This window comes from Mchenga conophoros, linkage group LG14 (genome assembly GCF_057382185.1).
Source record: "Mchenga conophoros isolate Kocher_MC1m ecotype Shallow Benthic linkage group LG14, M_conophoros_male_GT1.1, whole genome shotgun sequence".
In the NCBI taxonomy this organism is placed as follows: Eukaryota; Metazoa; Chordata; class Actinopteri; order Cichliformes; family Cichlidae; genus Mchenga; species Mchenga conophoros.
This window is the reverse complement of record NC_140539.1, coordinates 4,490,373-4,505,771: the sequence shown is the minus strand read 5'-3', so window position 1 is coordinate 4,505,771 and position 15,399 is coordinate 4,490,373. Positions and strand designations below refer to the sequence as shown.

The following is a 15,399-nucleotide window of genomic DNA, read 5'->3' as shown; positions in this document are numbered from 1 at the left end:
GTGACACATCAAACTTATTGGTAATGTCACAAGAACAACAATGGTGTGCTTGGTTTCAACGTAACTTTATTCTTTCATGAGTTATTTACAAGTTTCTCTTTGTTCACAGCCGTTGACATGTCGAAGAGGTTAACACGTGAGGAGTGGATCGAAATTGTGTTGATATCTGGTGAACGCAGTAACCGTGTCATTGCAGCAGATTTCAATGCAAGACACCCTACGAGACCACCCATCTCCCATGCTACAGTCAGCAAACTGCTTCCTAAGTTTTGTGAAACTGGTTCAGTGTTGGATTTGCCAAAATGTGGACGCAAGAAAACTGTCACTAATGAAGAAACATCAGTGGCTGTCTTAGCTTCATTCAGCAAGAGCCCACAGCGTAGCACTTGCCGCAGAGAGAGTGGAGAGTGGCATTAGTCGAACATCCCTTCGGCAGATATTAGCTACTCACAAATGGCACCCTTGCAAACTCCAGCTACTGCAGCATCTCAACGAGGATGACCCAGATCGGCGCACAGAATTTGCAGAATGGGCAAATCAAAAATTGGAACAGGGCCCTCAGTTCACGCAGAAGATTTTGTTCAGTGATGAGGCAAACTTTTATGTGAATGGTGAAGTTAACAAACAAAACCACTGCAATTGGTCTGACACTAACATTGGATGGATCCCTCCAAGACTGTTGGAACAACAAAAGTGATGGTTTGGTGTGGTATATGGGGCACAATGATAGTGGGTCCATTCTTCATCAATGGAAACCTCAAGGCCACTGGATATTTGAAATTGCTACATGATGATGTGTTTCCCTCTTTATGCACTGAAGCTGGCACGTTCCCTGAGTTTTTCCAGCAAGATGGTGCACCACCACATTATGGGTGCCAGGTCCGAGCATTCCTAGATGAACAGTTTCCTGGAAAGTGGATTGGTCGTCGTGGGCGAGTTGAATGGCCCCCAAGGTCTCCCAATCTGACCCCTTTAGACTTTTATCTTTGGGGTCATCTGAAGGCAATTGTCTATGGTGTGAAGATAGGAGATGTGCAGCACCTGAAACTACAGATACTGGATGCCTGTGCTGGCATTTCTCCTGTGGTGTTGCTATCAGTGTGTGAAGAGTAGGAGAAGAAGGTTGCATTGACAATCCAACACAATGGGCAGCACATTGAACACATTATATAAGTGGTCAGAAACTTGTAAATAATTCATGAAAGAATAAAGTTACATTGAAACCAAGCACACCATTATTTTTCTTGTGACATTACCAATAAGTTTGATGTGTCACATGGCCCTCTTCCTATTGGAAAAACAAAAGTTGTATCCAAGATGGCCGACTTCTAAATGGCCACCATGGTCATTCACCACCCATCTTGAGGAGTTTGCCCCCTCACATATACTAATGTGCCACAAACAGGACTTTAATATCACCAACCATTCCCATTTTATTATGGTGTACCCATATAAATGGCCCACCCTGTACTTATATAGGTATAGATATAGGTATACCTACTGGACTGGAAAAAAAAAACAAATAAATCAAACAAACATATATAAATAAATAAATACAAAAAATTAGGGCTGCTGTCATTGCGATTAACACAATTAAAATTTTTAATGCAATCAACCCATCTGGAGCGCCGAATGACTCAAAAACCCTGAAATGTCTCTGTCAACGCATTTCGGGCAGTTTGTCCAAAGTTTGTCCATTCTGCTCTCCGGATGGGTTGAGCCAAGCAATTTACTTTAAGCTGAGAAAGAAGGCTCTCCAAGCTGCTGTGGGAAAACAATGTCTTATGAATGAGGAGAAAGAGACAAATCTCTACTGATGTGCAACATGCTTTATGCTCTCATTTTGCCACTTTAGGTATTTTGTTCCTCTTCACGGACATTATAATGATTATTCACTGTGCTGTTGAATGAGTCAGCAAAGATGGTTTGTGTTGTTAGAATGCAGAGTATATAAAAGATATTATAAACACACATAATGATGGGTTTTTCATTTTAAAGTACAGCTTTGCACAAAGTTCATTCAGTTGTATGGCAAAGGAGAGTTTGAGGAGAATGTGTATTAATCACTTACATGGAAATGAAAGGTAGAGATGAGGTTTTGAAATGAGTGTGTATAAAATGAACTCACCAAGTAAAATGCCACTGACAGAGCACCCCAGGCTCTCAGTCTTGCAGTAATAAACATAAAACAAGCAAATACAGGGCTGAGACACAGAACCCTGTCAGAAGAAATCAGCTGCATCATTATTTACCTTGTGAGTTGTCAGATGAACAACAGAAGAGCAGTAAGAGCTAAGAAAAAAAGTCACTGAAAAACGCTCTGCATTGTACATCTGCAAAAATAAAATGAATGCTTGAGTGCCTGAGGCATGCAAACCTTTGCGTAGAGTTGTTTTCCTACCTAACAGTAATACTGAGAGCATTCTCTGTCTTTAAAGACGCGCCTGTTAGTTTAATCTTTTTCACTGACTGTCTGAAGTTTCCTTGCAGCAACACTGCAACTTCTGTGTAGTGTTGCATGTCTGAATAGTCCAATCTAGAACTTTTCAGTTTTAGTCATACAGTATTATTGAATAAGATCTGTTCTTATTCAGAAATACAGAGGAAGTGCTGCTGGCTGGAGATGGGTACTTTGTGCTCTGAATGGCTAGTGGAAGTGAGGAGAACAGTTCTGCTCACCTACAGAAGTTGGCACCTGTTTCCATAAAGGAATCTATTCAAAACTCCCACATTGCAAATAACAGCCTGACAAACTTTTCCTCATGTCTGTTGAGTGAGTGAATTACACATCAGACATGAGGACAGATCACGGAAGCTAAAATGGATGTGTCAGAGAAAAATATCCTAATGATGTGCACGTTCATTGGATTATTGTTTAGGAAAATAATTAAGCTGCAAAATAATTAAAATACAGCGCCGCACCTGCTAAAACCCAGAATCCCTATTTTATATTTAAGTATAAAATGTGGTCACTAAAACCCCATAATATCTGCAGTAAAATACAGGTACTGATTGCATCAGAAAATCCAAAGTTTAGGTATATGAAACATCAGTCTCTTGTCTCAGCTCTTGTAAAAGTTCTGTACCACTGGCTACAAAAACAGGAGCCTTCTCATTCTTGATTTTGTTGTTTTCAATTGTAAGTAAAGTTACAAATATCAGATTAGCAAAGTAACTGCCAGTCTCCACACCTACTAGCAGAAGTCCCTAACAGGACTTGATCACCTTGCAGCACAAATGAGTCTCATCCACACCGGCTAATATAGGGTAGAACAATTCTGATCATGAAGCATGTCCAAAAGGGTACAACACCATTGAAGTACGCACCGATTAATTGCCTCTCTACAAGCTGGAAACCAAACAGCAGTAGGCACGAGTCAATACATGAGCACAGCTCATGTATTGATGCATGAGTGTTATATGGTGTTATATGCATTGCAAATAACACCAGAGGACTAAAGCACCAGCTCCTTGTTAATATAGCAGTATACCAGGACTCTAAGACCAGGCAGAGCAATTTAAGAACTCCCATAATTGACAATAAGAAAGCATACAACCTAATACCCCATCACATGCATGCTAGAGTGCTTGGCACTGTACAAGCCTAATAGTGTGTCAGTCACTAAATCAACTCAATTGAACTATGGAAAACAACACTGGAGGCCAACACAAAGGTAATCACAAAGTCACCATCAAGTGCAGAACATGCCAAGGCGATATCCCCACTGTTGTTCTGCATAGGCTAGGATGCCCAAAGTCAGTTCATCATTAAGAGTGGCTATGGATATAGATTCAGCAATGGAGTGACCATCAGCCGCCTGCATATAGATGACCTCACTCCAGGAGTGAGTGAGATATTAACTCACAAGCATTTACAATGAGGACATAAGGATGTCATTCGGACTGGAAAAGTGTGGCAGAATGGTTGCAAAGAGAGGGAAGGCAATCCAGACTGAAGGGGTCAGAATAGCAGGACAATAACAATATCACAACTGACAGGACCAAAGAAGACTGTGCAAAGATGCCCCAAAGGCTGTTCAGCATTTAGCAGCAGGATGTAAGATGCAAGTTGGGAGCGTGTACATAAAGAGGGATGAAGTGATAGTGCCACATATGGATTAGAAGTCCTGATACGAGACGCTACCAAAGATGGTTGAGAACAAAATGCCTAAGGTCCTGTGCAACTTCAAGTTCTAGACATACAAGCAGCTGCTAGCATGCCAACTGGACAAAGTGGTGATTGACAAAGATCAGAAGACCACAGTTGTTATTGTAATAATAATCAATTTCAGGTTTTCCAAGCTATCTTTAAATTACACCAATTTGTTTATACAATTGCATACAAACATACAATTCATGAAACTAGGTCCCAGATACATGGATGGTAAATCGAATAGGACTCAACAGATAAACAGCGTAACTGCTGTCAATGAGTATGAAAGCTTTCCACAGTGAATTGCATTCATATGGTACTTTTCTACTCTTATTAATCGTTCAAGCTATACACTTACCTCACATGGTGGCCCCTTGATTGGAAGGTCGGGGGTTCGACTCCACTGAACAGCTACCCTGAGGTACCCATGAGCAAGGTACCGTCCCTACACACTGCTCCCCGGGCGCTGCATTGGTGGCTGCCCACTGCTTCACTGGGTGAATGGGTTAAATGCAGAGGAACTATTTCCCTATGGGGACTAACACATACACACATTACATTACATGTGTGGCCAACTTAGAATCACTAATTTGATTAACATGGATTTCTCTGGACAGTGGGAGGAAGTCAAAGTACTCATAGGAAAAACAGGGAAAATATGCACCATCCACTTGGAAAGGCCTGCTCCAACCACCAGATTCAAACATTCATGTTGTGAGGGGACCATGCTAATATGGGTTCCATTGGCAGTTAACAAACCAGGACCAATTTTCCCCCCCATAAATGTCTGCATCTTGAGTTGTTATGTGTTGCCAACAAAACTACATTCATGTTAGGTTTACATGTTGCTCACTATAGTTCAGATTATGTCATTATATACAACTCGGTATATTGCAACACTTTAAGATGGCTTACCTGGCTTACCTTAGTACCAGATCAAAATCATTCATTTATTGCTGTTACTTTATACTTTCGGGGATCACCAACATCTTATTTTTTGTGTAAAATAATGGAAATTAGGGGAAACAATAGAAACATTCATAAATATGCTGCTTTGTTAAAGCATCAAAACCAATGTTACTGTATGTAAATGTGTGAAATCCCTGGTATAGTTAATGTTGACTAAACAGGTTTTAAACATTTATATAATGATGGAATTCTAGAAAATAACTGTCTCTCATATACTCGTATATAGTCCAGCCTAACAATACAGTCCACACATGCTAATTTCTGTCAGATGTGCTGTGCTTGTGAATACGCCTGACAGCAGCCAAAAAACCACCATTACCAGAAACAATGCAGTGGCTGATGGCATGGACAATTTCTTCTAGACAGCTGCATTGCTTTTGAACACCTACACCTACTGCTGCCACTGCCCCCATCATGAGTTATTCTATCTCATTCTTTCCACAGAGATACTGGCTTTTCATACATTGATTGAAAGCCTCATTCTCAAAGGAGCTGATGCCAAACGGCTGACAGCACTATAGCCAGTAATGGCTCCTGCTCCACAGTGCAGACAGAAGGAGCTTTCAGTGTCATTCTTCTCAACCCTTGCATTCGTAAATTACACCAAGGATCAGTGCAACTGTCTGCTATTCATTTCCACCTCTACAAGATCATCTGCTTGTATATTTTTGTGAGGTTCTTTTCAGCTTATCCACTATAGAAGTCTTCGATCCTGAATGTAGTAGAAGGCCAGTGCTGCTTCTTTTCTTCAGATTCAAAGAAAAGATAAATATGAGTCTCTTGCTCCCAGAGTCTTTCTCAGTAAATTGCTTGATGTATTTAATAGCATGTTTGCCTTGCCTTGCGTTGTGGAATACATAGTAGTGTGTGTAAGCTAAGAAATAAACACACTTCCGCAGTCTCAGAAAGATTTAAATGTACGTCAGTTAGATTTCTCCTTGCAGTTACTCCTGCTTCTTTTTCTTTAGTTTTCTTAGCTGCTCTCGCTACAAAACAGTTACATGGAAAGGTATGATGAAATATTTAACACTGTAGACCTGGTTCTGTTAGATTCAAAGTGAATGTGGAGAGCACTGAAGGGAGAACTATGCAAGTCCACAGACGCAACACACTGTGTGCAAGGTTACATTCAGCTCTGCCTCATTTTGAAAAGAACCGAGCAAACGCAGAGTGGGATGCACAGCAGGAATAGTTTTGACATGCTTTCTGCTGGTGACCTGGTTTTAGATGCAAATCAAGACATATCGTCTAAGCAATATATTTAGGCAATAATGAAAATTTGCATTTGAACATAGACAATCCATGATACACCAATGCATTTATATAGTGACATATGATATCATGAGAACCGCCGTGATTTGTGAGTTCCATCCCTACACATTCATTTATATTGCACTAAGAAGTTTCTGGGGATTCTCACCAACGTCAAGACTTTCTAAACCAATAAAATTCTACTAAAGAGTGACCTTCAAATAAGATTCAAATATTTTGAACTCTCCTCTTGATTCTTTCCCCTAGGACCATTTCAGATTAATTGCTTTTTTTAAAACCAGTTATAAACCCAGCTGTTTAAATATAAGGAATAAGCCTGTGTCTCCATAATGCCTTCCTTCTTGCCTGTTTATGTGGCAAGTCTCATTTGCAGCCATCGGTGAGCTGGTGCTGCTTGTTTCCTATCAGTGACACTGCCAACATCTGAGGCCTGTACTACACAGAAGATAGCTTCTGGGTTAACCCTGGCTTTTCTGTCATTTGAAGGTGGTTCACTTCTTACAGGGGACAAATCGCCATGGTAACTTGTGCTGTAAACCTAACCTGCCATGCAGTTTAAGATAAGATAATTAGCGATCAGATGGTATGAAATCACCACCTATTGACCAATTAATTCTCCAGAAGATAGCTTCACCATTCCTGGAAGATCCCTCTTGCTGCCAATGCCATCCCTTTCCCTTTCACGTGAGTGGAAACGAGTTAATAACAAGCTTTGTGTGACCATTTATACTAATTGCCAATGTTAGTGAAAGTGAATTCAGATAACAGTAAGATACTCTGGGTATGGTGAATGAGCCCCTGAGGCCAGTGTGTCAGTGCTTTTAAGCCCTTATAACTCAGTTGCTGTGTGGCTCTCCTCCCTGAGACATCTTGGATTTCAGTTGTGCTATGGTTTGAGCTTTTCAATTAAACAATGTTGCATGCACCATTTTTTTCACCCATGTACTTATTTGCACTACTGATTGTGCTGACTAAACACTAGGTCACCAAACACCAGGCCATGTGACCTGGTCTCTGTGTTTTGTTGTTAGGACAAAAAAGCATTTGAATTTGAAGTTACTTAATCTGAAGTAATCAGTTTAGTTTAGTTCAATTCAATTCCATTTTAATTCTGTTCTGTTCACTTCAGCTCATTTCAATTTTTTTCATATACTGCCAAATCAGAACAACAGTTGCCTCAAGGTGATTTGTATTTGCATACAATAATACAGGGAAACCTTAAAATCAAATTATCCACTTTGAGCAAGCACTTGGTGAGACCAGGAAGGAAAAACTCCTTTTTAACAGGAAGAAACTTCCAGCACCAGGCTCAGGGAGAGGCTGCCATCTGCTACAACTGGTTGTGGCTGAGGGACGCTTGTGGAAGGTGTGAATTATTAGTAGTAATTTCATGGATTTCTAGTGTGGTAACTTTTAATTTATGTGGAGTTTCCATCTGTAAGGACTTCAGTGTGGTGCATCTGTGTGTGTTGTTTTTCTCTCTCTTTCTTTTCTTTATGTGTTGTGTGTTGCCTGGAGACTGTTGTTGTGATTTGGTGCTACATAAATAAAACTGAATTGAATTGTTTAGAGCATTTGGCTCAAAGGCACCTCCAGAGCAATCAGGTGAGTAGTGAACTTGCAGTACACTGCTAACCTTCGTGAAAAATAGGGTTTATGAAATAGGTAAGTTGGGATAGGCAGGTAAGTAGAGGAGTGTTTCCACTTAGTTTAGGACACGTCTATTTGATGCAATAATTGACTTTGAGCAATGCTGTTTATTTGGTTTTTTTTAAAAATTAGATTTAATGAGATTTGTTCACAACTTGATTCAAATGGTCTTGATAATAAGTGTTGAAAAGAGACCATAAAACCTGAGATTAACTTGCAGTTGGTGGAAAAAGGTGTTTGTGGCTGAGCGAAAGGGAACTGCTCAGCCTTTCAAACTGCCGGCACTCTTTTATACTATCAATATTCAAACGTGAAAATAAACTGATTGGTCCCGATTCGCACAGCTTCATTACCTTGCTTGAACTCAGTTTAAGAAAAATGTTTAGTTTTTTTTTTAGGAAAATATACATGATCTCTAATTTACTGGGAGTCAGTTTCGTAGAGCTCAGTTGTTAAATCCCAAAATACCTTATCTTGCTGTGTGAATTTTCACAGGCAATTTTCAGTTTTGCTACAGTGACATCGGAGACTCTAATCACTAAAGTCAGTCTGCTCTAGAGACCTTGGCTTATTGTAAATTGTAGGTACTTTGCTGTCGGAGCTGTCTTTGTGTCTGATTGCTTTCTAATGAAAGCATATACTAGCAAACTCTGCAGAATTCATTTGATTGTCATAGAGGTTGGAAGTATGGTCATCACAGTCGAGATGTTAACTGGCCTTGAATGTGCTTCTTTGAGATTCCTATGTACTTCCTTCATGCTGTTCCTCACAGCATGACCTTCCCACCTTTCTCAAGTATCTCGATGGGCCAAACCTCCTGGGAAAGGCAATTTAGAACAGCATTAACCGCAGCTTGCCCTCTGACCCCACACTACCAATTTAAGCTTCTAACAACACAGCCTCATTGCTCATACTCTTTGCTGTTGGTCAACTGGAGTAAAGAAAACCATGCTGGGATACACAAACATACACAGAGACATATGCACACACACACCACAATGGGGAATTCTTCATCTGATGACCCCTTACAGAAAAAAGTATTATCAGAGGCTGTGCTGTGCATGCTAGAATTCTATGTTGACCTTGCAGCAAAGCTTTATAGTGAGACACACTGACAATCACCAGTGTCTGGCATGTTGCAGTGGGAGGGTCAATTTTTATTTTCAGTTAAGATGCATAATGCAGTGTGACTGGAAATAGCGTGTTTGTAATTCAGTTCAGGATTATTTATGCAGTGCCAAATCAAAACAACAGTTACCTCAAAGTTCTTTATATTGTGAGGTAAAGACACTACAAGACAGAAAAAACTCTTGACAATCAAACAACCCTGTTTTTTAGCAAGCACTTGGCAACAGTTGGAAGGAATAAATTCCCTTTTAACAAGAAGAGACCTTCAGCAGAGCCAGGTTCAGTGAGGGGCAGCCGTCCGCCATGACGCTGTTAATGCATTTTTATATGCATGACCTTCAGGGCCTTCTTTGATAAATATTCCCAGTATATTTGTGTTCAGATATTGAAAACGGTTTTCATTTCAGAGCCATAAGCTACAACACTAACATTTCAAAATTACTATGTCAAAAAGACAATATTTTGACATATTTGACAATAGGAAAGGAAGTCAAAGGAATCATGAAATGAAGCTCATATTAAAATAATGGTAAGAACGAGACCTTTTATGTAACTTATCAATCAAAGAGAATGTTTTATTTCTATGTCATCAAATTAGCTTTGTTATTGGAAATTTTACATATCCCAATAGATTGATGTTCAAAGTTGGTTACAGGAAAAAACCGATCTTAAAAGAAAATCGCTTTGACATCACTATATCCATGAAGAAAATTGCGGGATTCATGTAAACATGTAAAGTCTGCAGAAATCTTCCAAGCAAAGCATGTAAAAGGACCACTGGTCCACCAGAGGATACCATCTTATTGTTGTGTTTTGCCATTCCTAGGTGTGAAAAACTATGCCTTAAAAATTATGTGATTTATGCCTCTGCCACTTTCTAATGCACAAAAGACCATCTTATATGGATGAATGTTGCTATTTTATGTTATAGTGGAAACATAATGTTTCCACAGTGTGGCAGTGGCATGCTTAAATGAGGTGAAAACATCCCACTGAGCAACTAGCTGATGGAAGAGGTGAGCTCCTAGCAAAATCTATGGGAGTGATATCAACTGATAATGGTTATTTAATGGACTGATACGATTTCTAGTGAGTTTTCTAGGTCTGACACTAGTCTGACTAGGTGTGATGGGAACAGAGAGGAGAGAGGCATATTTAACTTTACAGAGCACAAGACTGCACGTTTTTGTTCCAAATGCTTCACCTATTCAGAACATACCGAGACACAAAAAACAAAAATGGAGAAATATTAAGATATTCTGACTGAAATAATTCTCTTTTCTAGAATGAACAGGTATATACACAGACACACAGGCAAGTGCATCAACATAAAAAGATGGGGAACACAATAGTTTCTGCCTTTCCTCTTATTACAGATGATTTCTGCATTTGGAAATTGTTGTATTACGCGTAATAAACTTTAATCATTGCACCAGCGATCATGGCCTGCCAGAAAACAAGTGTGAAACCTCATTCAGTGCAAAATGCCTTCCACAGAGGGTCGAGCAGAACAATAACTGTGTTTATGCACACCCTTTATGATGCAGAAATTAGTGTGTTTCTCGTGCCTCATTGACCTCACATCGAACCCACTGGTGTCTGTCTGTAGAAACCCCCATTAGTTTCTCATTAAAATGTCATTAGAGGCAAGCCACTGATCTGTCTCACCTGGGTCACTGTTGATGATCATTTGCAGTAAGAAGAATGCAGAAAATACTGGAGCGCTGTAGCATGGTTGATGTCATTATACAGTTGGGTTTTTTTGTATCATCTGTTAATATTGCACCATACTTCATGAGCTGTCTTTGAAGATAGCTATACAATACAGCATGAATGATTGCCTCACTGAACAAAACAAGAAAGCAATTAGACACTTAAAACATCACCAGTGTAACAATGTAATAACAACAGTGTCATTAGGTTTACTGTCTGGCCACCATGGATTAGCCTTATTCCAGTACATCCTGTGGTTGTTGATCTCATAACGATCTGGAGAGTTTCACAGTCATGTTCCTTGAGATGTTTCCAAGTATTTTTTTTCTGCTGTGGCCGCATGCATCATCTTATTGGATTCAGGGAGTACCATTACCATAGTGGGGCGTTTGTGATAAGCAACACTGTCAAGGAGGGTGGAATGTGTACTGAATCCATGACCGAAGAATTCTCAAATGGACATAAAGTACAGCCAACCCGTTCTCACTCCCAAAGCGTAACATTTTACGCTAGGTGACAAATCGTCACCATATTACGTTTTCGGCTACCCACCACGTTCCTAAATGACGACCTCGGAAAAAGAGGAAATATGAGAACCGTCTGGACTGAACCTACACATGTTCGCTCTTTTTCTTCAAATCGCTTAGAAACACGCTATTTAACATCATTAAAGTCCTGGTTAAGGTCAGGAATAAGGTTATGGTCAGGGCTAGGGATAAGGTTAGGTTTAGGGCTGGAATACAGGGCTGGAACGTCTACTACCGCGGGAGCGTCATTGCACTGGATTCCAGCCATAACCCGCCGCGTACCATAAGAACGCCGAAGGTCTCCTTTCGCGTTCCTCAGGAACGCCGCGGGACGTGACAAAACGTCGACATGTTACGCCTCGGGAGTGAGAACGCTCTGGTACAGCTTATGCTTGAGCATTGTGTGACATGGTCAACTGTCGATAGTCACAGGTTGTATTAAAAATATTAATGAAAAACGAAGTTTCTGTCTTGGCAAAACAGTGGGTTTACTTCATTAGTGATTTTTCTGAGATGTTAATCTGAAAGTGCTGACTGAGCCTGCACCTGTTTAACTTCCTTGTTTTATTAAACAGGGGTTGACTATTTTTCTCCATCATCTAGGCTGATATGCTAAAATACTTATTAAAAGGTTTTTTTTACGTGACACTCCATCATCTCTATATCACACATGTTGGTCAAGGTGGTCAGTAACAGAAACGTTTCTGTTATGATGATAAATCAAAGAAGCTGATGATCCAGATGATCATGTCTATTTGCTAATGTGTTGTAGGACTTGTAACTCTTATCTCAGAGAAGTAAAAGGAGAGCTAGCAGCAGCTGTATACCCTGTTTGTATACTGTGTTTTATCCACAGTATACAAATGCAAACAACCAGAAATAGCTGTGGGACTCTCAGCACTGTATGATGTACTGGTATCAGTTATGGATCCTCAACTTACTTTATTATGAGGTTATATTTTTACAATTTTCCAGCAAATACAATTCTAGCTGATTGAAGAGGATGGAGCGAGAAAGAGAGGACAGAGAGGTTGTACTAGAACAGGAAGAACGAGGGAACAATAGTGAAGCTAGTTACTTCTAAACAGAAAATATTGTAATGAATGGGAGCATTTTACAGGATTCATACCACTCTAAATGCGGTCCGAACAGGATGGCTATTACTACATTGATGTGACGGACTACAAATCTTTTCTCCACTCAGGAAACTGGGGTACATGATGCTCTGGGCTGAGACTGCATAATAAACGGAGGATTTGTATTGTATGAATTCAAAAGCTTTATTATAAAACAACTCTATTACCATTTTGATTTGTGTACAGGTATTTGGAGTGGCAGGGTGATTTTCCTGTGTCTGTACTTCAGATGGCTACTTTAAGTGCTTTGTGATTTGGTGGACTGTCTCTATGTGGTTAAGAGACTGTAATAATGTTGTGCATGTTTCTCACCTCGTCTGCTTTGATACAAATAGTTCTGTAACTTCTTTAATGACTGTGCCTTTTCCTCGGCTTTGACTAAAACTGCTGGAATATATTTTAATCTCTGATCGTTCTCTCTGAATTATTCTTAGACACTACAATAGGTCATGCAACTAATTAGGTTGTTTTTGAAGGTAACATTGTAATGTGTATCCAATTGAACTGTGGTTTGCAAATGTGAAAAGGACTGATTACAAACATCATATTCTCTTAATATATATTACAAGGCACTGTATGCATGACATTATAATCAGGAGCTGAGCCCCCCTAAAAGTTTGAACCTAGAATCACCTTTGACACCAGCAAATATAAAAATGCTGTAAAAGCACACTGAACACAGTGGAAGTTGAATAAAACACAACAGAAATAATAATAAAAAAAACCAACATAGTAGAAGTAGAAAAAAATGGTTATGAGGCAATATTAATGTGATGGAACAGCTACGAAAGGGACAGAAACCATTCAAAGGACTGCACTGAGACAAAGGATTCTTCATTGTTGTGAGGGTGAAAAGATAATGTGTGTTTTAATTGCATGATTCGTATAATACTGTGGTTTGCTATTTGTTGTTAACTATTAGCTTATCATTTCCACAACTCACGTTTTTGGTTCCCTTAAAAACACTTCCATTGTGTTTTTTGAAATTTTCTTTTCTGAGTTTTTGTTGTGTATTTTCAATTTCTGTTGTGTTTTATTCAACGTCCGTTTTGTGTTGTGTGCTTTCGCAGCGTTTTCTCTATGCTGGTGCATTTGACCTTTCAGGGCCACCATACAAGTGTGCTTCCAGGGACAATAGCCAATTGTGGCCACAAGATGGAAGTGATGTAAAGGATGGATAACAGGTGAGACAGAATGCTGTTTGAGATAAAAGGAGAACTTTTTAAATTGATTTCTGTTAGATTTGTTTGTAGTCCATACAACAGTCAGTGATGTCCTAATGGAGACCACTGACTGTGCTATATTTGAAGGATTATGGGCAGTTTTTGCATGCACACATATAAATCCAAAAGGACAAAAAAGTAAAACAAGGGAACAATTTGGGTTAGTATTTAAAGAACATACCAGATTTGCAAGTTTACGATTCTGATTGTCATGGAAAAAAGCAGCCGAATCACTCCTAGCAAACGTAATTGTTATTTAATGCAGAGTGCTTTCTGTTGTTAGCCAACACTAGGGTTGTTTATGCAGAAGCACGGCATGTTAATCAGCACCGTCTTGATTATGATTGGTTGGGCTGCGGTTAATGCTGCTACGATCACCATTAGTCATTTGCTTCAACATTACTGATTGACTTCAATTAGCTTTACTGTGGGATTTTTTGGGGGTAAACATCATCAACCCTGATAGAGGACTACATTTACCTAGCAGCAGTGTAAAGCCTGTGTTGAGATATTACAAATTACAGTAACTAAAGCAATACTTCTGTTGACATCTTGAACAGATTTTACAGTCAATATCACCTAGAGTTCTATTTCCCTGTAGATTTGAATTGGAGTCTATAATGGCTTGAAGCAGAAGATATAAATTAAACAGCCTCTTCCTGGAGATGTCTCCTTTTCTCATATTAATAGCAGGGAGACCTCTCTTTCCTCCAGGCAGTTCTGATCTTGTCTGCTTCACAATAATTTAAGAGCTACTTTTCTTAGCCTACATATACTGTATGGTGCTATTGATTAGCTGAGTCAAACATATTACTCCTGATTGATTGCTGTCTTAGTGCTCCAGTCATCACTTGAAATGAGATAGGTGGCAGCTGAAGAAAGGGAGAGGAGTGGAGTGGAGTGGTGGTGGTGGGGGGCTGCAGCTACTTAGCTGCTTGTGTCTCCTCTGGATGAGTCTGAGCAACCTTGACTCCAAAAATCATTTGAGTTTTAGACAGAAAGCAGAGTGAAACATCAACATCAGGTTCAGTGAAAGTTAAAATTGTAAAATGAAATAATTGACCATCTAGTGATGGTAATTAAGTGCAAATGCATACAGGGAAATGTGCTTTAAAGCCATATATAGTGAATGTATCAATATTTAACAGGATATCTGATGCAATTAAAGATTGCTATTAAGTCTGTATTCACTTCATTTCATACATTCCATTAAAATATGTCATGAGCCTATATATGAACTTATCAGCTGTTCCAGAACAGAATGCGAGAGAAATAAGAAAGTACTTTAACCCTGTCATGCATGCATGACAACCTCAATCAGGATTTTTTTTTTCTTAAGTATTTTTATTCATTTTTAGGCATGAAAAAAAGATTTTTGAACTTCAATTTCTTAAACATGTACTTTTCAAAGAGTGGTTTTTACATGTCCACTCAGGTGGACAATTGATGTGTATGGAGAGACACATTAGTGTCCAGTGTAGTGGTTTATGTGCAAGTATACCATCAACTCTGATACAAATACAAGAAAACAGCCTTTGAATAGCTGTCCACTATAGTGACCACTATGCGTGAAAGGGTTAAAGCAAGCAAAGAACACAATTCTACCAAATTAAAATTAGTCAAATTTT

General features: G+C 39.3%; 1 protein-coding gene across 3 annotated transcripts in view; it reads left to right on the top strand.

Moving 5' to 3' along the window:
* Window positions 1-15,399, top strand: part of sez6b (seizure related 6 homolog b) — a 240,620-nt gene that overhangs the window by 17,009 nt on the left and 208,212 nt on the right. The window lies entirely within an intron of this gene.